The sequence below is a fragment of the Haliotis cracherodii genome, unplaced genomic scaffold, assembly GCF_022045235.1.
Source record: "Haliotis cracherodii isolate W230 unplaced genomic scaffold, xgHalCrac1.p SCAF_19, whole genome shotgun sequence".
Lineage (NCBI taxonomy): Eukaryota > Metazoa > Mollusca > Gastropoda > Lepetellida > Haliotidae > Haliotis > Haliotis cracherodii.
This window is the reverse complement of record NW_027266274.1, coordinates 11,067,706-11,087,011: the sequence shown is the minus strand read 5'-3', so window position 1 is coordinate 11,087,011 and position 19,306 is coordinate 11,067,706. Positions and strand designations below refer to the sequence as shown.

General features: G+C 40.0%; 1 pseudogene; it reads left to right on the top strand.

Annotated features, from left to right (window-relative positions):
- The first annotated feature begins 4,178 nt into the window (after nt 1–4,178).
- LOC139466944 (uncharacterized) lies at nt 4,179–9,867 on the top strand (annotated as a pseudogene).
- Nucleotides 9,868–19,306: the final 9,439 nt, after the last annotated feature.

The following is a 19,306-nucleotide window of genomic DNA, read 5'->3' as shown; positions in this document are numbered from 1 at the left end:
TGCCAAGATCTTGCCAATTCTTTGGTTGGTTCTGGAGAGTGCGCAGACTTCTGCCAAGAGCATCCCAGACGTGTTCGATGGGATTGAGGTCGGGAGACCTTGACGGCCAGTCCATAACGTTGACTCCCGCATTCTGAAGGAAATTCCTTGTCAAAATTGCTGTGTGGGGTCTGGCATTATCGTGCTGGAAGATCATAAAAAGGCAGAAGTTCTGGTGCCAGTACCTGGTCGCGGTAAGCAGCAGCGTTGAGGTTGCCACGGATGACAAGAAGCCTGGAACGTGCATTGCCACAGAAAGCACCCCACTTCCACCTCGAAATCTGTCAACTTCCTGTACACACACTGGGCGTAACGTTCATGAGGGCGCCTCCACACCCTCGCCCTACCATCAGCAAATCGAAGATTAGATCGGGATTCATCACTGAAGACGACTTGATTCCAATTCCTCTGAGTCCATCGTAAGTGTCGCTGTGCCCAAAATTGACGTTGACGTTTTTGTAATTGAGTCAGAATCGGCCCGCAGTATGTCAGTCTTGCTTGAAGGTGAGCAGTTCTCAGACGGTTTCGAACAGTTTGCGCACTCAGTCTACCCCTAAACAGTTCATTTCTGGTTGATGTAGCCGTCAAAAAAGGGTTACGGAGGTGACGTAAGACAATCTGACGATCCTTTGCATGTGACGTCACACGTGGTCGACCTGGCCGAGGGCGATCAGCGGTGGTACCCGTTTGCTGTAGACGCGTCTGTAAATCATAAACAGTCCGTCGACGACAACCCATAGTCCTTGATACTTCAGCTACTGACGTTCCCGTCTGCAACATGCCGATGGCACGTTCACGTAGCACATTTGAAAGGCGTGGCATGACAAATGGCCGTAAAGACTTTTGTTTTCTTGTGTTTTTCTTTTTTTGTTAATGACTGCTAACAAGTATGGCTGAAAACAAGTGCAGTATTATGGCCACGTGACAAGTTGCACGTGAAAAACACTTTTGCCACTATAGTGCTGTGCACATGATTTTGATCGATTCACCTGCACAAAAACGGGTGTTATCTGAAGACAATACGTGGCCATTACTGTTTAAATACACAATAAGGGCCCACAATGATAACTGGTCATAATGTTAAAATTTTAGGATTGTGAAGTTTTTAATTTGGTTCAGTATATTTGTACAACTTTCATCACAACTCTGATTGTCAGCTTTCCGCCACAGAACACAAGCAGGCAACAAGTACTTGCTTTGGAAGACCGATGTTGATTTCTTAACACTCAAAAAAAGAAAAGAAGCGTTTTAAAGGGTTTTTTAAATATTCACAATGTTTTCGTGTACCTTCTATCGCGTCAACTGAACGATTTTGTCGGTAATAGACCACTTAAACATAATCCTCTTTTGGTGCGTACTGATGCCATTAGCGCAGTTGTTAAAAATTCCCATTGAGTTCATGTATATTCGTTAAAGGGTGGTTTCAGTTGACAAATTATGTCAATAATTTACTATTCACACAAAGAGTTGTTCTAGTGCATACTGAAGTCATGAGCTGAAGACAGGTGTATTGCCATCTCCTCACATCGACACAGCTCAATTTTACAAATGTGACAGGGAAGGCGAGAACTTATTATATACTACTCAAAAGAAGTTAAGGATCACCTGATTCTTTCATATTGCAATAGTTAATCTCTCATGCCATGACAGATTAACATTACCAATATGAAAGAATCGGGTGATCCTTAAGTTCTTTTGAGTAGTATATAGAATATGTTTTCAGAATCATTTTGACGAAACAAGCAGTATTTAATTATCCTTGGGGCGTAATAATAATTATTCATGGTTTTCGGGGACTGACAAATCAATGCACTTCAACGCAAAATCACCCCCACACCTGACACAGACATTGTAAGAGGGCTTGAGTAACAGGATTCAAAATTACTCCAGTCAGAACATATTGCTTGCGAGTACAGTATGGTCTAAGCACTTCACCGATATAATTGATCATTTATATATCATGTGAACAGAGGTGCGTATTCACACCCACAATATAAAAGACCCGTGAAGATCCGGGGTAGAATGTGTCTTCAGCAACCAATGCTTGCCACAAAAGGCAACAATGCTTGTCGTAAGAGACGACTAACAGGACCGGGAGGTCAGACACGCTGACTTGGTTGATGCATGTCATCGTATCCCAATTGCGTGGATCGATGTTCATGATGTCAATCACTGGATTGTCTGGTCCAGACTCGATCATTTACAGACCGCCGTCATATAGCTGGAATATTGCTGTGTGAGGCAACAAACAAACAAACAAACAAACAAACAAACAAACACAATATTAAATATCACATTAACGAATCAGCTACTTTTCACATTGCATTTACAGGTCTCCAAGGCAAAACACTTTTTCAAATTTTATGATTCACGGATTTATTCCAGCTTGTCCACACACGATCGGTCGAAATATAACTAAATATAAGTAGCAACTTCAATCAGTTACTTAGTTACTTATTGTGCAGTGGTATTGTGCAGTACATGTTCGGTAGGGTAAGTGCAAAAACATACAACACAATAATATAATGTGGTTCAAGTGTCTTTGATAATCAATTGGTTTTCATTTGGTCAATTTCTGATAAAGTATGGTACGACCTGTTTACACTTTAAACTTTATACTTTCTTATGAATCTTTTGTTTCAGCAGAGAGTATAGCATATTTAGCCTGACGTATTTTGAGTGGATGCGAATATGAAATCAGGTCTAGTGTTTCAGGTCTGTTCTGAGGAAATATATTTATAATCTAAAGCCAGAATCATAATGCAATCCGTGAAGATTCGGGTTAGAAAAGGACTTCAACAACCCGTGATTGCCGGAAGAGGCGACTATGCTGTCGTACGAGGCGACTAACGGGATCGGATGGTCAGGCTCCCTGACTTGGTTGATGCATGTCATCGTATCCCAATTGCACAGATCGATGCTTAAGGTGTTAAACAATTGCAACATTATGTAGAAATATATTGCACTCTCATATAACAACATACATCTTCATATTAAAGTCGATCAGCGTTTGTTGGTTATGGTATCATAAAGTGTGGTTTATTCCATCTGTGCTCAATCATATCGATTTCAATCAATCAAGTCTCAGGCCCACGTACAAATATATACAATTTAGTTTCACATCAAGTGCTGCATGAAATAATATTTACGGGTAAGAAGAACGAAACAGATAACATCTTTAAAATAATTGGCTAAGTTCTCAAGACAGTTTACATCAGAAGAGTGTAACGTTCTAACTAGTATGTCTTTACAATTATTACCAGTAATAAAGTCTAAATATGGGAAATATTTTGAGCGAATATGTTCATAAAAAGGGTAAACAAGAATGACATGAATTTCATTTTCCTCAGCCCTTAACTTGGACAATCGACAAAATCAGAGTGTCTTATCGATGCCATCCCTCCTTCCTGTGTTATGTATAATTCCCAGTTCTCCAATACGTAAAAGGGTAAGCATACGTCACTTTTCTTTTGATAATACATTTAATAGATACGGTTCAAGTGATAATCATGTCTTAAATAATGACTACAGTTCTAATTTCGAGCACCCAGACACTTCAGAATACCATGTTTGTAGATGGCAGTCCTTAACCCTCAGTATAAACTCACTTACATAATATTCAGGATCACCAGAACCTTGAAATTCCTACACATGTCCGAAGCCATGAGAATATAACATTTTCTTAATAGCCGAAACCCATGTATTCCTACCCACGTCATCAAACCTAACTAAAATATCGTAACACCATTTTGGAAATCTCTCTTGAGACATATAAAGAAGCTTACACCAGTTTCGTCACATCGATTTTGTCTGTCTGGATTCAAGACTCCACTTCTGTTTCTGCATAATTTACGATCAGCGTTGGACGTTCACACCACTCAACTTCAAGTGAGCAGCATACCATAGTGCAAAAGGTACCAGCAATTTGCTTGTTCCACCCGGCAGAATATCACATACATTATACAGGAGGATGGGGCAGCTGCCAATTAATTGTCTTCTCTTTCTCATTTAGGTGTGTATCATCGAGAGATTTGCAGGTTGATTTTGAATACTCATTGATTTACCTGTTTTACCTGTAATTACAAATATTTGACATGTCAGCTATGAACAAGTTGATACTCTAACTGGACATTGTCTGGACTTTCCTTGCGATACAAGCATCATCAGCCTGCCCCCACCCTGTCACGTAAACTTTGCCAACAAGAGAGTCACTGAGGGCTCGATCTGGTCAGCAGAAGGGCTGGACACCCGACTGTCCTGCGTGACAAGGTGCATGCAGGATGGTCAGTGTATGACGACAGGGTACTCCCCGGGCACTGGACAGTGTCGCGGCTACAACATGGTCTTCACGACTCTGGACAACGTTGCAGCTGTTGATGAACCGGGTTCCAACATGTACTCGATGTGCAGGGGTGAGTTTGGCCTATGAATACGTACAGGTGTAAACTATATCTTTTGAATTTTCATGTTTTGGACACATCGGTCTACGCAATAGGGATAGGATGAAATGCATCAACCAAGTCTGCAAGCCTGACCGCCCGATCCCATTAGTCGCCTCTTACGACAAGCATGGTCGCCTTTCTGGACAAGCATAGATTGCTCAAGACCATTTCTAACCCGGATCATCACGGGTCTAAGTATTGGACACATGTAAGCTGATATCACACATATATATATATATAACTCAAAATATGCCATTTAGACAAATTGGTTAAAGTTGTATTTGTTTCATATTGTAAGATATATTTCTAGATTAAATGGATTTGTAGATATGTTAATAACATGGATACCTGCTGTAAATCACCGGACCGTTTCGATGTTTGTATATGGCTTTTTGCGACGAGACACTTAACTCGAAAATGCTATTTGAAACCTTATGTTTCGGAGGGTAAATATTACACAGACGTAGTACAGCAATTTGTCTTTCTGACATAAAATGAGAAAATGAGATATAACTATTTGTATTTACTTTGTCAAAGTCTGAGCCATTTATTTTATGGTAATTCAATTCGATAACTCATAACTAACATGCCTGTTAACTAAAAATCTTGCGTATGACAACATCGATCTTCAATATGTAACAGTTACAGCTGCTCAAGCACCAAGTATGAACACGGCTGTGGTGTGGTGATCTTTTATTCAGATTATTCATATGGTCAAGTAGTAATAGCCCAGAAAAAATATAGCTATCTATAAATGACCAAAACTCATACAAGTAAAACAATTTCACAAAAGTGTGTTGGTTCTATGGCATTTTACGACAACTATACTTGTAAATTGTCATACAAATGAATAAATACGTCACGACACCAAGGGAGGTCATGAACACACGTGCCATGTTCTATCAACAACTTAGTTAATAAGAGAGATTTAACGCCAAATTACATGCTTTGCCCAAATATAACAGTATTTACACATATACCTAACATGAATATCCCTCCACAGGTAACATGGCATACAATTAGATTGAACAATTGAGAGTTACACGATATCAATCTAATTGTATGCCATGTTACTTGTGTATTGATATCTATGCTCAAAGGTTACACGAAAAACGTACGACCCGTGAAGATCCGGGGTTGAATAGGTCTTCTGCACCCAATACTTGCCGTACAAGGTGACCGTGCTTGTCGAAAGAGGCGACTGACGGGATCGGGCTCGCCGACTTGGTTGATGCATGTCATTGATGCATGTGGATCGATGCTCATGATGTCAGTCTCTGGATTGTCTGGTTCAGATTCGATTGATTACAGACCGCCGTCATATAGCTGGAATATTGCTGAGTGCGGCGTTAAACAACAAACAGATGAAAAGTGTACATCAAGGTGGCGATAGTGAACCTTACACCACCTTGTGACTCTCTAAATCTAGACCATGGATTGCCCTCATTTCACAAACACTATCATACCACCTTGTCACAATGCACCCAGCATCACTTATTATATTCACCCAACCACCTAAAACAAAACCACTGCATATATACCAGGCGAAGAAAGAAACGCAAAAGTAGTAAAATCGTAAATAGCTAATACTATTGAGGACACCTATACACATTAATACCAAACATGAATTGGTTATTTCTGCATGGACTGGGATTGATTTGTGTGGAAAGAATGAGGTACTGCTGAAATATGGTGAAAAGATGGGAAAATCTCAAAAACACAACAGCGTGAGAGCCGTGCCGAAACACACCAACATGACATGCTCGTGCAACATCACTTGTTGGACTGTAGAACTTTCATGTCATCACAATCTTACAGCAAGTGAACAGCAAAAACATGCCACGACTGACGTAAGCCCAACGCAACAACGCTATCGGCCGACTGCAAAGAGGAAAATCATCTCTTTTCCACGTAGCACCAAGCTCCAATACAAAACTTCTAACCTATATCAGACACACGGGACAACACGTGACCTTCCCAGATCCGATTGACCACGTATCATGTCTAGCGCACAGGACAGATTCATAAGGCAAGTCACCTCTGTGAAAGAAACATCACTCATCGTCGGCTGCGATGTCAATGGTGTCAAGGTCACAGAGTATAGCCCAAACTGCGATGGTTTATTGACGAGGCAGGTTTTATGCTTTGCCGTGCGGATGGTAGACGTCGTGTTTTACAGGCGTCGCGGGGAACATTATCCACGAACCTGCATACAGAGTTGGTGTTGGTAGGGTTATGATGTGGTAGAAAAGACTTGGAGCAGGTTCAGCGGAATTTTAACGTCACAACGTTACACGTATGACATTCTTCGACCACACGTCCGTTCCCATTATGCAACTAGCGAACGTCATTTTGCAACAAGACAAAACCCGACCCCACACGGCAAGACTGACAAGAGGCTTTTTAAGGAATAACAACATCCAGGTCCTGCCTTGACCCTCCTGGTATCCAGATGTCAACCCAATCGAACATTTATGGGATACACTGGATCAATGACTGTGAGCACGTCAGCAACAACCACAGAACCAACAGTTGCCACAAGTACGACAGGCAGAGTGGGTGAACATTCCCCAGGCCACAATCGGGATGTGATTGCTTCCATGGAACGACAAAGTCAGTCAGTTTTGGACGCCAATGCTGGACAATTATTTCACAAATAAATTATTTCAGCGTTTTTTTGCCACTTTTTCGATAAGCTGTCACACCTACAATGGAAAATGTGCCATGGTGAAATCAAACATTTATCTATGGATGGTAATGTCATCAACTCAGGTTTAAAAACTATTTATTTGTAACTATAATGTTGAACTAGTGTGGAATATATAAATGAGTGAGTGAGTGAGTGAGTTGGATTTAACGCCGCTTTTAACATTTTTCCAGTTATATCATGGCGTGTCAGCTTAATGTGGGAGGAAAGCCCGAAGTGATGCAGGTATTAGACTTTTACCACTTCGGTGAAACCCACGAGCACGGATATGGTGCTGACAAACCTAGAAGCATAATTGGAGCGAACCGGGATTCGAACCCACAATTATAGGATTCTGGCGTGCTCAAGGGACGCAACTTTGCACCGTGCATCGCGGCGCCTTAGACGACTGGGCCACCCGTGCCCCCAGTGGAATATATAAAGGTTATCACGCGAGTATGTTTGAGGATGGTAAATATCCTGTGTTAGGAATAAACATTGTATTTAGCGAGCTTGGCGAGCTAAAGACATAGTGTTAATTCCTAATGCAGGATATTTACCAACCCCAAACACATCAGCGTGATAATCTCTTTATCATATAATGTTATTCTTCAATTCTGTGCTCGAAAATAGCTTTTCATCTCTCACAAACATACCGAAACATTGCAAGTTTTCCTGGAATGTGCGCATTGATATATATTACGTCACAAGGTAAGTGATGTGTCAATCGGACAGTGACAGTAGCCAATATGGTTCCAACTGAAACCTGTTCCTTATACACCGGTAAAACTACATATACGCAAAACAACAATTGCCTACACAAATTGCCTTTTGTGGCAGTCCATCGATATGTCCGCTAGAGTAACTGCCCTTCGTCAAAGGGAAGCTACTCTCACCCTAGTCATTGAGACGTCAGGGCCACGGTTAGACGTTGTTGACAGTCGGCCTGTCGTGTCATGACGTTAAGAGAGTGCAGTCAAGTGTATACACAGCGACAAAACGAAACAAGGTAACAACTTTAACACATATCGGCTAAATACAACTATTTTAATTTGTGGAATAGGTTCCAAGCCGCAGAGGTCCACAAGCACAGATATGGCTATTAATCCTGCTTGGCTGGGCCTAGTACCCTCCAAAAACTTGTAAAATGCCTCAGCTACGTCACAGTTAGACACTGATTTTCAGTATATTAGGCGGTTCTTTTTGATAATGATAGCAATCATCCCAGTAGTTTCTCCAGATTCCCCATGGTTATTTCTGACTCGATCGCCGAATGACAAGGGCGACGCCGTGTTTCTTTATAAACAGTGAAAGTTGTCCCAACTTGACCTTTGACACTTACATCACTATCCGCATATGACCCCGAAGGATATTGTTTTTATCCGTTGACTTTATTCTGCGGAGAAACCTTGCCACTATGTGATAAAAGTAATTATTCTGGAACTTGAGTTATATTTTCACAACCTTTGACCCCGTTTTGACACGTTCTAGGATTGATGGTCTATTAAGCCATGTGTGTGTGTGTATGTGTTCCATAAGTGTAACGTTTACAAAGCGCCCTTGTCGTCATGGAATTGAGATACACCACCACCTAAATCAGTGATGTTTATATGCCATGGTGTCCACACCCCTATTATTACACTGAATCATAGTTTTAGATTTGTGACACTGACCTCAAAATACAAGTTCTGAGACTTGAAAGCCCCGACGGAAATAAATCCTCACATTCGGTACTTTATTACGACTGTAAGTGTCAATCAACATGAGAATTGGGTAGTGAGACCCTGTGATTTGTGGGACCCTGGGGCTTGTCAACGTACTCCCATAGCGTGGATCCTGCATTCAGTCATACTCATCTGTTTTCGGACCATTGTCATACACATAAAATATAACTGACTGCAGTGTTAAATAATATTTGCTTACCAGCTCTAATGTCACATGAAAAACATGTTCTTTGTAAACCTAACGTGACTTACTTCTTATGTATCCAGTGTCGGTCTTAGAAGGCAGACCTTGCAGTGCATCACCAGACTGCGTGGGCGCCATGTCTGTCTGTAAGTCTGGACAATGTCTGTGTGAGACTGGGTACAGCTACTCCCGACGAACAGGGAGGGACTCGTGCGAGGCAGCTGGGTAACCTTAAAAACAGTCTCGGAACATGTTGTCAATACACCATAAGGTATTAGCATTTGAAACATCCCTTTAGCATCACCCCCATACACGCATCCAGAGATGGGTTTATGGCATGGAGACCCTGCAATAAAGCATGCTAAACACATGTTAACTCGGGATTGTTGTTGGTGTATTAATTGGATGTAATTATCCATCAGATATTACCATATCTTCAATGTTCATGTGATAGTATTTGAAGGTACGAAGATCCTGTTGAGGTTATGTGCCTTCATTCAAATACATATTTCAGTGGATTTTTCTTCAGATTGCAGTCAGTATGGGTCAACCTTCACCATGTATGCAGGGATCGCTATAGATACGTTGAACATCAAGACCATAATGCATCTGACAGAGGCAGGCTGCCTTGCAACGTGCCTCACTGAACAGGATTTTCTTTGCAAAAGTTTCGAGTACAGACGTTCCGAAGAAAAATGCAATATCATGTCCTTCACAGGGCTGCAAACACCCATCGGAGCCAGGGAAGTCAATCCATATTACAGATTCTTCGCTCGCAACTGCAAGATTTAGATCCAAATGATCATTGGAAGATGTTAAGACATTATGTGAACTGAGGTTCTTTCCTTTGGACAGGGAACCTGAACGATCGGGCGAGACGGTTCTTGATTGTCTTATGTGCTGTTTTCGGACAGACGGACGGAACCTCGGTATAACTATAATATATCAGCGTGTACTTCGAGAGCTGCGCGAGAGTTCTTTGGGTTATCAGTTCCGAAAAAAATGCAATATCATGTCCTTCACATGGCTGCAAACACCAATCAGCGCCTGTCGAAACCAAGCAGCCTATAGAATTTTCCAAATGATCATTGGCAGATGTTAAGATGTTAAGACATTATGTGAACTGAGGTTCTTTCCTTTGGACAGGGAACCTAAACTATCGGGCGAGACGGTTCTTGATCGTCTTATGTGCTGACTGATAGAATGAACATCAGCGTATAGCTTGTTTCGAGAGCTGCGCGAGAGTTCTTTGGGTTGCATCAATACTCCCGCCATAGTGCAATGTATGGCTATGTGATTTGTTGTTTGTTTCTTCTACGTATTTCCAGGAGGAATCATTACTGCACTATCCTTGCCCCGGGGGTAGGATGGGTCACTGCGTTTTGTTGCGTTGTCTTCACACCAGAGCCTGTTATACAAATACAAAAATAAAAAGGTCTTTTTAGCGGTCTATTTGTTCCGTCTGGTTATCAGGTCAGAAAAAAGACGAGAGCGTTTATTAACTATGACACTGTTTAGAACTATGTATAGCACTGAAACAGACTTGTATCTAGCAACACTAGACCCGTGAAGATCCGGCGTAGAATAGATCGAAATTGATCTAAAATGCTGGTTTGTTGTTTAACGCCGCACTCAGCAATATTCCAGGCGGTGTGTAAATAATCGATTCTGGACCAGACAATCCAGTGATTAATATCATGAGCATCGACCCACGCAATTGGGATCCATGACATACATCAACCAAATCAGCGAGCCTGACCACCCGATCCCGTTAGTCGCCTTTTACGACAAGCATAGTCACCTTTTACGGCGAGCATGAGTTGCTGAAGACATATACTACCCCGGAATCTTCACGGGTCTCTGGTTGATGTGAACAGTCCGACACATGGGAATTAATTGATGAAAATTGACACTTTTTTGTGTCTGGTCTCACAAACACTTATCTAAGCCTGTGGTAGGGATTCAACTGTACTCCGCTCTACTGGACTCTACTCGACTATTCAATAGATATCAGCTCAATACCTCTATTTATGTTGGTTATTTCTCAAAAACATAGACAAAAGTGAGTGAATTGGATTTAAGGCCACTTTATACAGTATTCCAGTTATATCACGGCGTGTCAACTTAATGTGGGAGGAAGGCCCGAAGTGATGCAGGTGTCAGACGTTAACCACCTTGGTGAAACCGAGTTGCGTCCCTTGGGCACGCCAGAAACCTATGATTATGGGTTCGAATCCTGGTTCATCCCGATTATATTTCTAGGTTTGTTAACACCATACCAGTACTCCTGGGATTCACCGAAGTGGAAACGTCTAAGACCTGACGCACGTAAGGCTTTCCTTCCACATTAAGCTGGCACACCGTGATATAACTGGAATTCTGTCAAAAGCCGCGATAAACCAAAATCACTCACTCTTTTGAAGAAGATGGACTTGAGTATGACTGGTAGCTGATATCCTCGGATCTCCTGACATTCACGAGCAGTTTATCCCATATGTTGTTGTCCGGGCTGGTGGCACCACCATCTGTTTGGCATGCATATTCTTGTGCGAGTGCTTACTTGAACAATACAGTCCCCAATCCGTATATTTGGAAGTTCAATCTTGTGCTGCATTGGTTTGAACTGATCAGTTTTGTCATCATAGAGGATCAAACTTTAAGGAAGTTTGTCGTTATCCAACTTTTAATGTCAACAATATAGGCTGTCATCAGCATACAGATGGAAACGGAAATCATGAGATCTTGCAATTCTTCCAACTGGATATGTGTATAAGGTAAAATGTATTCGACCAAGAACAGAGCCCTGTGGTACTTGAAATAGAGCATCACCAGAACAGCCACCCCTGACTTCTGTATTTTAAGAAGAGTTTATACTTTCAATTTTTTTTTATACGAAGATAATGCCAATTTTACTTTATGGATAATATGAGTGTATGGAAAAAGTTCATCTTTATGCATGTAAACGTTTAACTCGGGTTCGATTCTCCATCCAAAATGGTATTGTACTTGGGGAATGTGGCAGATACCCATAGTATATATTTTTGCTTAAGCACTGTATAAACTATTAGTTAACACTAACGACTCTTTCATCCACGCGATACCCAGTATAAGCATTTTTACATGCTATTCTATCTCGATCAAAATGCAAGTCACTCACGCATTAAAAAAAATTGGGCAACAAAAATCAAAATCACCCTTATCAGATTGGGCCTTGGATATGCATGGATGGATCAGGATGTTGGAAATGTCAAGATGTTTATGTCATTGTTACTCCAAAGAACTAAAGATTGTTTCAGCAAATGTGGATAGAAAATCTAAGAAATAGCAAATGTACATATACCTATTCTCTCTTCAAACAACATTTTATACTCCAAGAATATCCAATGTATGTTACAATAAAAACACTTCTGAGTATTGATAGCACCGTTCAGAGCGGGTTGTTATGATTTATCTGTACATCTTGACCTTAATGTTGTAGAAAATGAGTTTCATTATATGCCTGTGTGTTTACTCTATCGCCAATAAAGAAACATGTATATTCCATGGAAGTTTATATCAGATTCAAATATCAATTTGTTTTGCATACTCATGTCAACCTCAAATATTACGTTATTACAAAATATTGCATTCTTAAGAAGAAACGAGCACACCTTGTAGATGCGTTGAACTATGGGCCTATTGCCTCTCAGTTTTCCATGAATAAACAATTTGATACTGCTAAGAAGAGTTGAGTGGTCTGTTGTTTCAAATGCTGCTGATAGATCCAAGCGGACAAGAATCGTTGCTTCCTTGGTATCAACAGTCTGAAGTAGGTCATTTTGAACACGCAGCAAAGCTATTTCTGTGCTTTCACTAGTCTCGTTAGTGAAGGACATCTCCAAGATTGTTGTCATGCATGTGTTTTATGCAGTAGTGTTTATGCAGCGGCGTGTCAGTGTGCAAGTTAGCAATATAAATAGTAGCATTCATTAATAAAATCGACAAAACCATTTCAACAATCATGTAAATTATGATATATCATGTATGTATTTATGCATCTGCTTGAATATTGCTCGACATGAAGGGAGAGCTGAAGTCTTTCCTCCTCTTATATAGTCTTGTGGAGAATTATGTACAAAGTTGAAACAAGAAATGTTTTGACATTATTAAACTTGCTCCTTTTCTGAAATGGCAAGAATTCCTTTGAGTTTTTGAGAATCCTAATGGTACAAATTCCACTTGTTTCAAATGCACATTGTGCGTTCTGTGAAAATAATGAACATTCTTCCTTGCTCGTATTATTTAAGGCATCAATTCTGATGTTTGCAAAGGCAGAGAGAGCTGAGTGTTATAGCTTGTGAAATATGCATCCACACACACCCACACCCTACACAACACAATGGCTTTGTAATTTGTTTTGTTCATTTGTGAGAGAGAAATATCAATATCAGTAGTTTAATTGTTATTAATTTCATTGGTATGGCAACCATCACCCATGTGATTGTTAACTTTCTTAACAGAAATGTATAACCATATATATTACATACAGTTTCGGCAAGATCACTGAATCTAAAGAAACAAAGATGACGGACGATGCGTCATGACATAAATTCACTTGAACCTTCGGTTTTGGTGAACTCAAATACAAACTCTAGGACTCAGAAACTACTTCTCTATACACAACATACATATGTAAATGGTAGAATGAATGAAATATATAAAGCAATTTCTAGACTGAGTGTAATGTTCAGTTTTCTAAGTGAGAAATTCTAAATGTGTGCACGTGGCCCTATTCCGATGGAGGTCACTGATGAGGTTGTCTCATGCCGTTATGGAACTTTTTTATGTTCTTTATAGATGTTGATTTCCAATTGTCGATGTTTTTATGAATAGCTTGACATTAAGTTTTGAGCTTTATTGCCCTATTCTTCAAATAGTAATGCTCTCGTGTGTGGCTATGTAAGTTGGTTGGTTGGTTTGTTGTTTAACGCCGAACTCAGCGATATTCTAGCTGTAAATAATCAAGTCTGGACCAGACAATCCACTGATTTACATCATGCGCGTCGATCCATGCAATTAGGATACGATGACATGTATCAACAAAGTCAGCAAGCCTGACCACATGATCCCGTTCGTTGACTCTGCGACCAGCATGGATTGTTGAAGACCAAATCTAACCCGGAACCTCTTCACAGGACGGGATCAACATGTAAAACATTGCACACTTGGTACATATTGGTTGTATGGCACCTGTCGTGTGTCTTGACACAAAATCTATTTCAATGTTTTAAATATGATCATTTGATTAAATATTACTTAGCGGAATCATCTCGAAAATAATAAAAAGTGACAAAAACATTTCAATAACCATGAGATATACCTGCTAAAATCATTGCACGATTCCGATTATATGTGTTTGTGAATCGCTGTCAAATAATTATGACACCAGGTGTTCACGTGAAGGTGAATAAAAGCATGATATTATTCAATAAACCGAAAACAGTTTGATGGATGCAACTACATGTACGCTACCGTCCACGAGCGGAGTGAGTGAGTTAAAGTTAAATGTCAGATCGGCAATATTTCAGCCATATCATGACTTTCAAAGGTTATTATATATAATAAATATATGTAAGCTAAAAGAACCTGTCAACAACGGACAATAACATAACTAGACTTATCACAGATTATGATTAAAACTAGCATGGATTCATAAAAATACATCACCAGACAGAACAATACACTATAAAAACGGGCCATGTATTGCCAGCAACTGAAGGTGGATCACCATACTAGGGACCATGGGGATTTACTGTACTTTTGTTTTCTGCATGAACCCCAGCAGGATTTACATCATCCCTTCAGTTGTTATTGACTATTTTGCCAAATTAAAAGAACACATACTCTGCGATTAAACCTGTGGCAGGGATAAATATACTGTGAATGAGGTGGACTTACGTACCATGTCCGGGGAACAATCCTTTTAAACTACTTCAACCCCCTTCGATGTACAACCACTAACAATCTTAGTAATCCAATTTATTCTACCAATATTAAAAGATAATTTATTGATAGCAAAACACATGTTTCAAAATATATTTAACAGTTCAATTTATTTTAAAATAATCAAGGATTAAGTGAAAGCTGACATTTAAAAAAAAACATCCTTTAGCGATGAAACTTTGAAATATTGATCCCTTGTCATGGAAAAATCAATACAATCAAGCAGGTTATGCTTGACTGAAATTCTTTCAATCACAAGGGATACAGAATGGAGGATCCTCACTTTTCAATATATGTTCATTTGTACATCTGATATTTCCAATTCGACATTTATATGGCTGAAATATTGCCGATGTGACGTTAAATTTTAACTCACTCACTCCAATTCGACATCGTCGTATTATAACCTCTTTAAATCTGGGCTGACAACCCAAATAGGTATAGCCAATAGTTGGTTTTATTTCGTGTAATTTATTGATACCTACTTGGGTGTCCCACTTCTTCTGCATCAGATCTCGGATGAAACCTCTAATTACAGGTTTGTTATCGCTGTATGGGATAAGAAGTGGCGTCACCAATTTATTGAGTGCTGCATTTGCAACGATGTTGTATTGGCCAGAAGCAAGATCAGTAAATAATTTAATACTTTCTATTATAAGTGGATGTGTGGAAAACATATTTTAATAGCCTGAAGGCAAGAAAGATAATCTGGAAAAAATGATCCTCTAGTAAATTGTCTTTAGTATCATTACTAGCCAAAAGTGGGTTATGACCATTTAGATCTCAAATGATGAAACATGGTTTAGGAAGCTGGTCATACAGTGTTGGAGAGAGTATGATGGTGGGACATACAAAGAACACAAAGTACAAACAACATTTAATGTTACCCGAACTGCAACAGCCTGAAGAGGGGTGAAGAGAGGAACAGGACTGTGAATGATGCTCTGCCTCACCAAAAGAGATGTCCTCCAGTTACCTAATCACCCAGAGCGAGGGGAAAAGCAATGGTAATAATCGTACTGTCTTAAATCGAATTTATCAGTAGTTTTGAGGAAAGTTTCTTGTAAACAAAATGCAGATAGTTGTAAATGTTATGTCCTCTATAATTCTATTGTATGGAATAGGGAGAGGAACGCACGGGGTCTCAATCGGAGATCGTGAGCAGGGAGAAGGTCCTCTATGCTGTAATGGCAGTGATGGAGTGACCTCCATATCTGGAGGTTCAAAGGGGTTTCAATGCTGAAGACATCTTAATATGTTTAAGGATATTGGACTTTTTTGGTTTTTGTTGTTTGGAGTTTCAGGATCAGGGATAATGATTGAGGGAGCTTCAGTTTCTTGGAGAGATTAAGTTTGTGATGTTGAGGAAGTTGTGCTGGTGTCGTCTGCATCAATTTGATAGAGTGCTTTCGTCTCATTTGACACCCAGCTTATAGCTATTTGGTATCCTGTATCAACTTCGACAGACGAGGAGACTGCAGCAGAGTAGTTCAGAGAAGAGGTGGGAGTGGTTGATTGACTTTTAAACAGTGTCTTAGCTTCTTAGTATATTTGATTTTTTAGACCGTGTCACAAAAGAATGGCATTATTTCGAGGAGGACACAAATTACGGAAACAAATTGCTGAGTTACAACAGGACTTTGCCCCATGCCCGAACTGCTGACAATTAAAACAATGTCCACATCCACTCAGATGTTGAAATATCCAGCTTTGATTGAAGAAATCACTTTGGTTAAAGCAAAGGTAATAAGGTAAGTCTGAGTTTTAATAAGATTGTCACCATTTCTTTTCATAAATCGCTTCTCAGATGTTACACCACGAGGCTTCAGCTCTGCTGCAATTTCCTCTTCTGACATGTCGGAAAGCCATTTGGCATGGTCGCGTACAATGCATTGACATGAGCTTAGACAACAATCTCAGTATTTGCTAAATGATGTGCTTTGAGAACATTTAGGGATTGTTGTCATTTTGCTCACTCCACAAGCAGTAAACCAGACGGGAGACGAGAAACATTCTTGACAGTACCACATATTCCCTGAACAGATTTGGAAACGACGAAGGGGTTGATTTTGATGTGTTCACCAAGAGATTAACATCATGAGCTTCAATCCATGCAATTTGGATACGATGACATGAATCAACTAGGTCAGCGAGGCTGACCCAATACAGTTAGTTGCCTCTTACGACAAGTATAGTCGCCTTTAAAGGCAAGCATGATTTGCTGAAGACATATTCTATCTAGACCCGGATCACCACGGTCTATTCTTGTTTTTTTTTTTTTCAAAATAATTCAACATATACCTTGTCAAGTTAAAGTCTGTTAAATCATTTAAAGCTTTTGGAATTGATGTCACAAGCCATTATGACATTTTCGTTCTTTTCTACTATGCTTGACTTAACGGCACACATCTTCAACCAAGCGATGTTGACATAAGCCCTGTCTGAACAGGTGTGAGGATGCACACGATACTCGGCGTTTTCTTGTGTACATCAATTTTTGATTATTTACTCTGTACATGTTTCTTCAACCCGTTCTGTGTGACACGAAAACGCCAACATCATGGCAAAATCTGAAGCATGACAAATGGTATTTTCAAACAAGAAAACCAAGATTGTTCCTTTCACATCAAGGATTGAAGTTGTATTTGTTGACGTTCATCAGCTGATGACAACAGTGCCTTGCGTGAGCAAATTTACCATGGAGCGCTTTGCTGATGAAGGTCAACAAATACAACTTCAATCTTTATATTGACAGATACATAAATCATAACAAAACAGTCCATCAAACATCGAACTATATCAACACGCAGAGTTGTCCCAAACATTCCATTTGGTGTGACATCTCTTGGTTTTACCAAGAAAAAGATTGTGGCTACTGCAATGTCTTTCACTTGAAATAAAAGTTGCACCCAGTAAAGTTGGAGTTAGAAATATATCCAGACCCGGTTGATGTTGAAAATGGATTGATATTAACGTTCTGTGAACTTTGGATGTGTGGTTGAGTCATACTACAGCTGCTGATGACGGGGATTACCCTTTGAATTGGCGTGGTTGGAAGCAATACACTACAGTGTGGAGCTCAGTGATTTCTTTTGGTAACTCGAGCATTCTCTGTTATAGCTTCGAAGGGACGTTTCATGTCGGTGACTCGACATAAACATGATCTGTCTGGCGTCAAAGTATACATCATTCATAACCTGAATCGATATCGCTCTCAGAAAACATATCAGACATGAAACATTTGAAACTAGTTTTCCCTAATGATTAACACGTGTAGTATTTTTCGAGACTCACATTTTTGTTATTTTCAGACATTGAGGAATTCCCCTAAAGTAGTTATGTATGTCTTCGCTCGATTGACAACGTAATCACGTGACATACTGACGTTCATCGGGAAATGAACGACAGTCAGCTTGGTAGCGTTTACCTAGGCGAGGTCATCCACTACTGTCAGTGTTATGGAATAATAGTGTTTCATGAATATATAACTTGATTTAGTCACGATATGGCTGAAATATTGCCGATGTGACTATAAACCATAACTCGCTCACTAACTATGGAATGATAGTGTTCAGCATCAATATCAGTGATATCAGTCATAATTCTTTGTGTGCGAATGCATGCATTGAGAGTGGATCAGTTTCAGTATTGTAGTTATGTCACTGAAAAAAAGCTTGAAGTTAGAGTGAGTGAGTGTGTTTGGTTTTTAGGCCGCTTTTAGCAATATTCCAGCAATATCACGGTGGTGGACACCAGAAATGGGCTTCACACACTGTACCCAAGTCGGGAATCAAACCCGGGTCTTCGACCACGTTCTCAACTCCAATTTCAACTGAAAGTTGTTTGTTTGTTGTTTCAGCTGCACTCAACAATATATTCCATCTATAGGACGGCAGTTTTTAAATAATCGAATCTGGACAGTACAATCCAGAGACTGACATCATGAGTATCGATCCACACAATTTAGACTTCAACCAAGTCAGCGAGCCTGACCTCCAGATCCCGATAGTCACCTCTTACGACAAGTATAGTCGCCTCTTACGACAAGCATTGTCGCCTTTTACGGCAAGCATGGGTTGCTGAAGACCTTTTCTACCCTGGACCTTTGCAATTGCAAAAAAACATCTGGCTGTTACTTTTCGTAATTAAAGTGATTGGTCCTGTTATGTGAGATGACTGTATTGGGTTTTTCTCCACTTTTTACTATCGCGTCTCGGTAACCCAGAAAGGGGTTTCATACATTGTTACC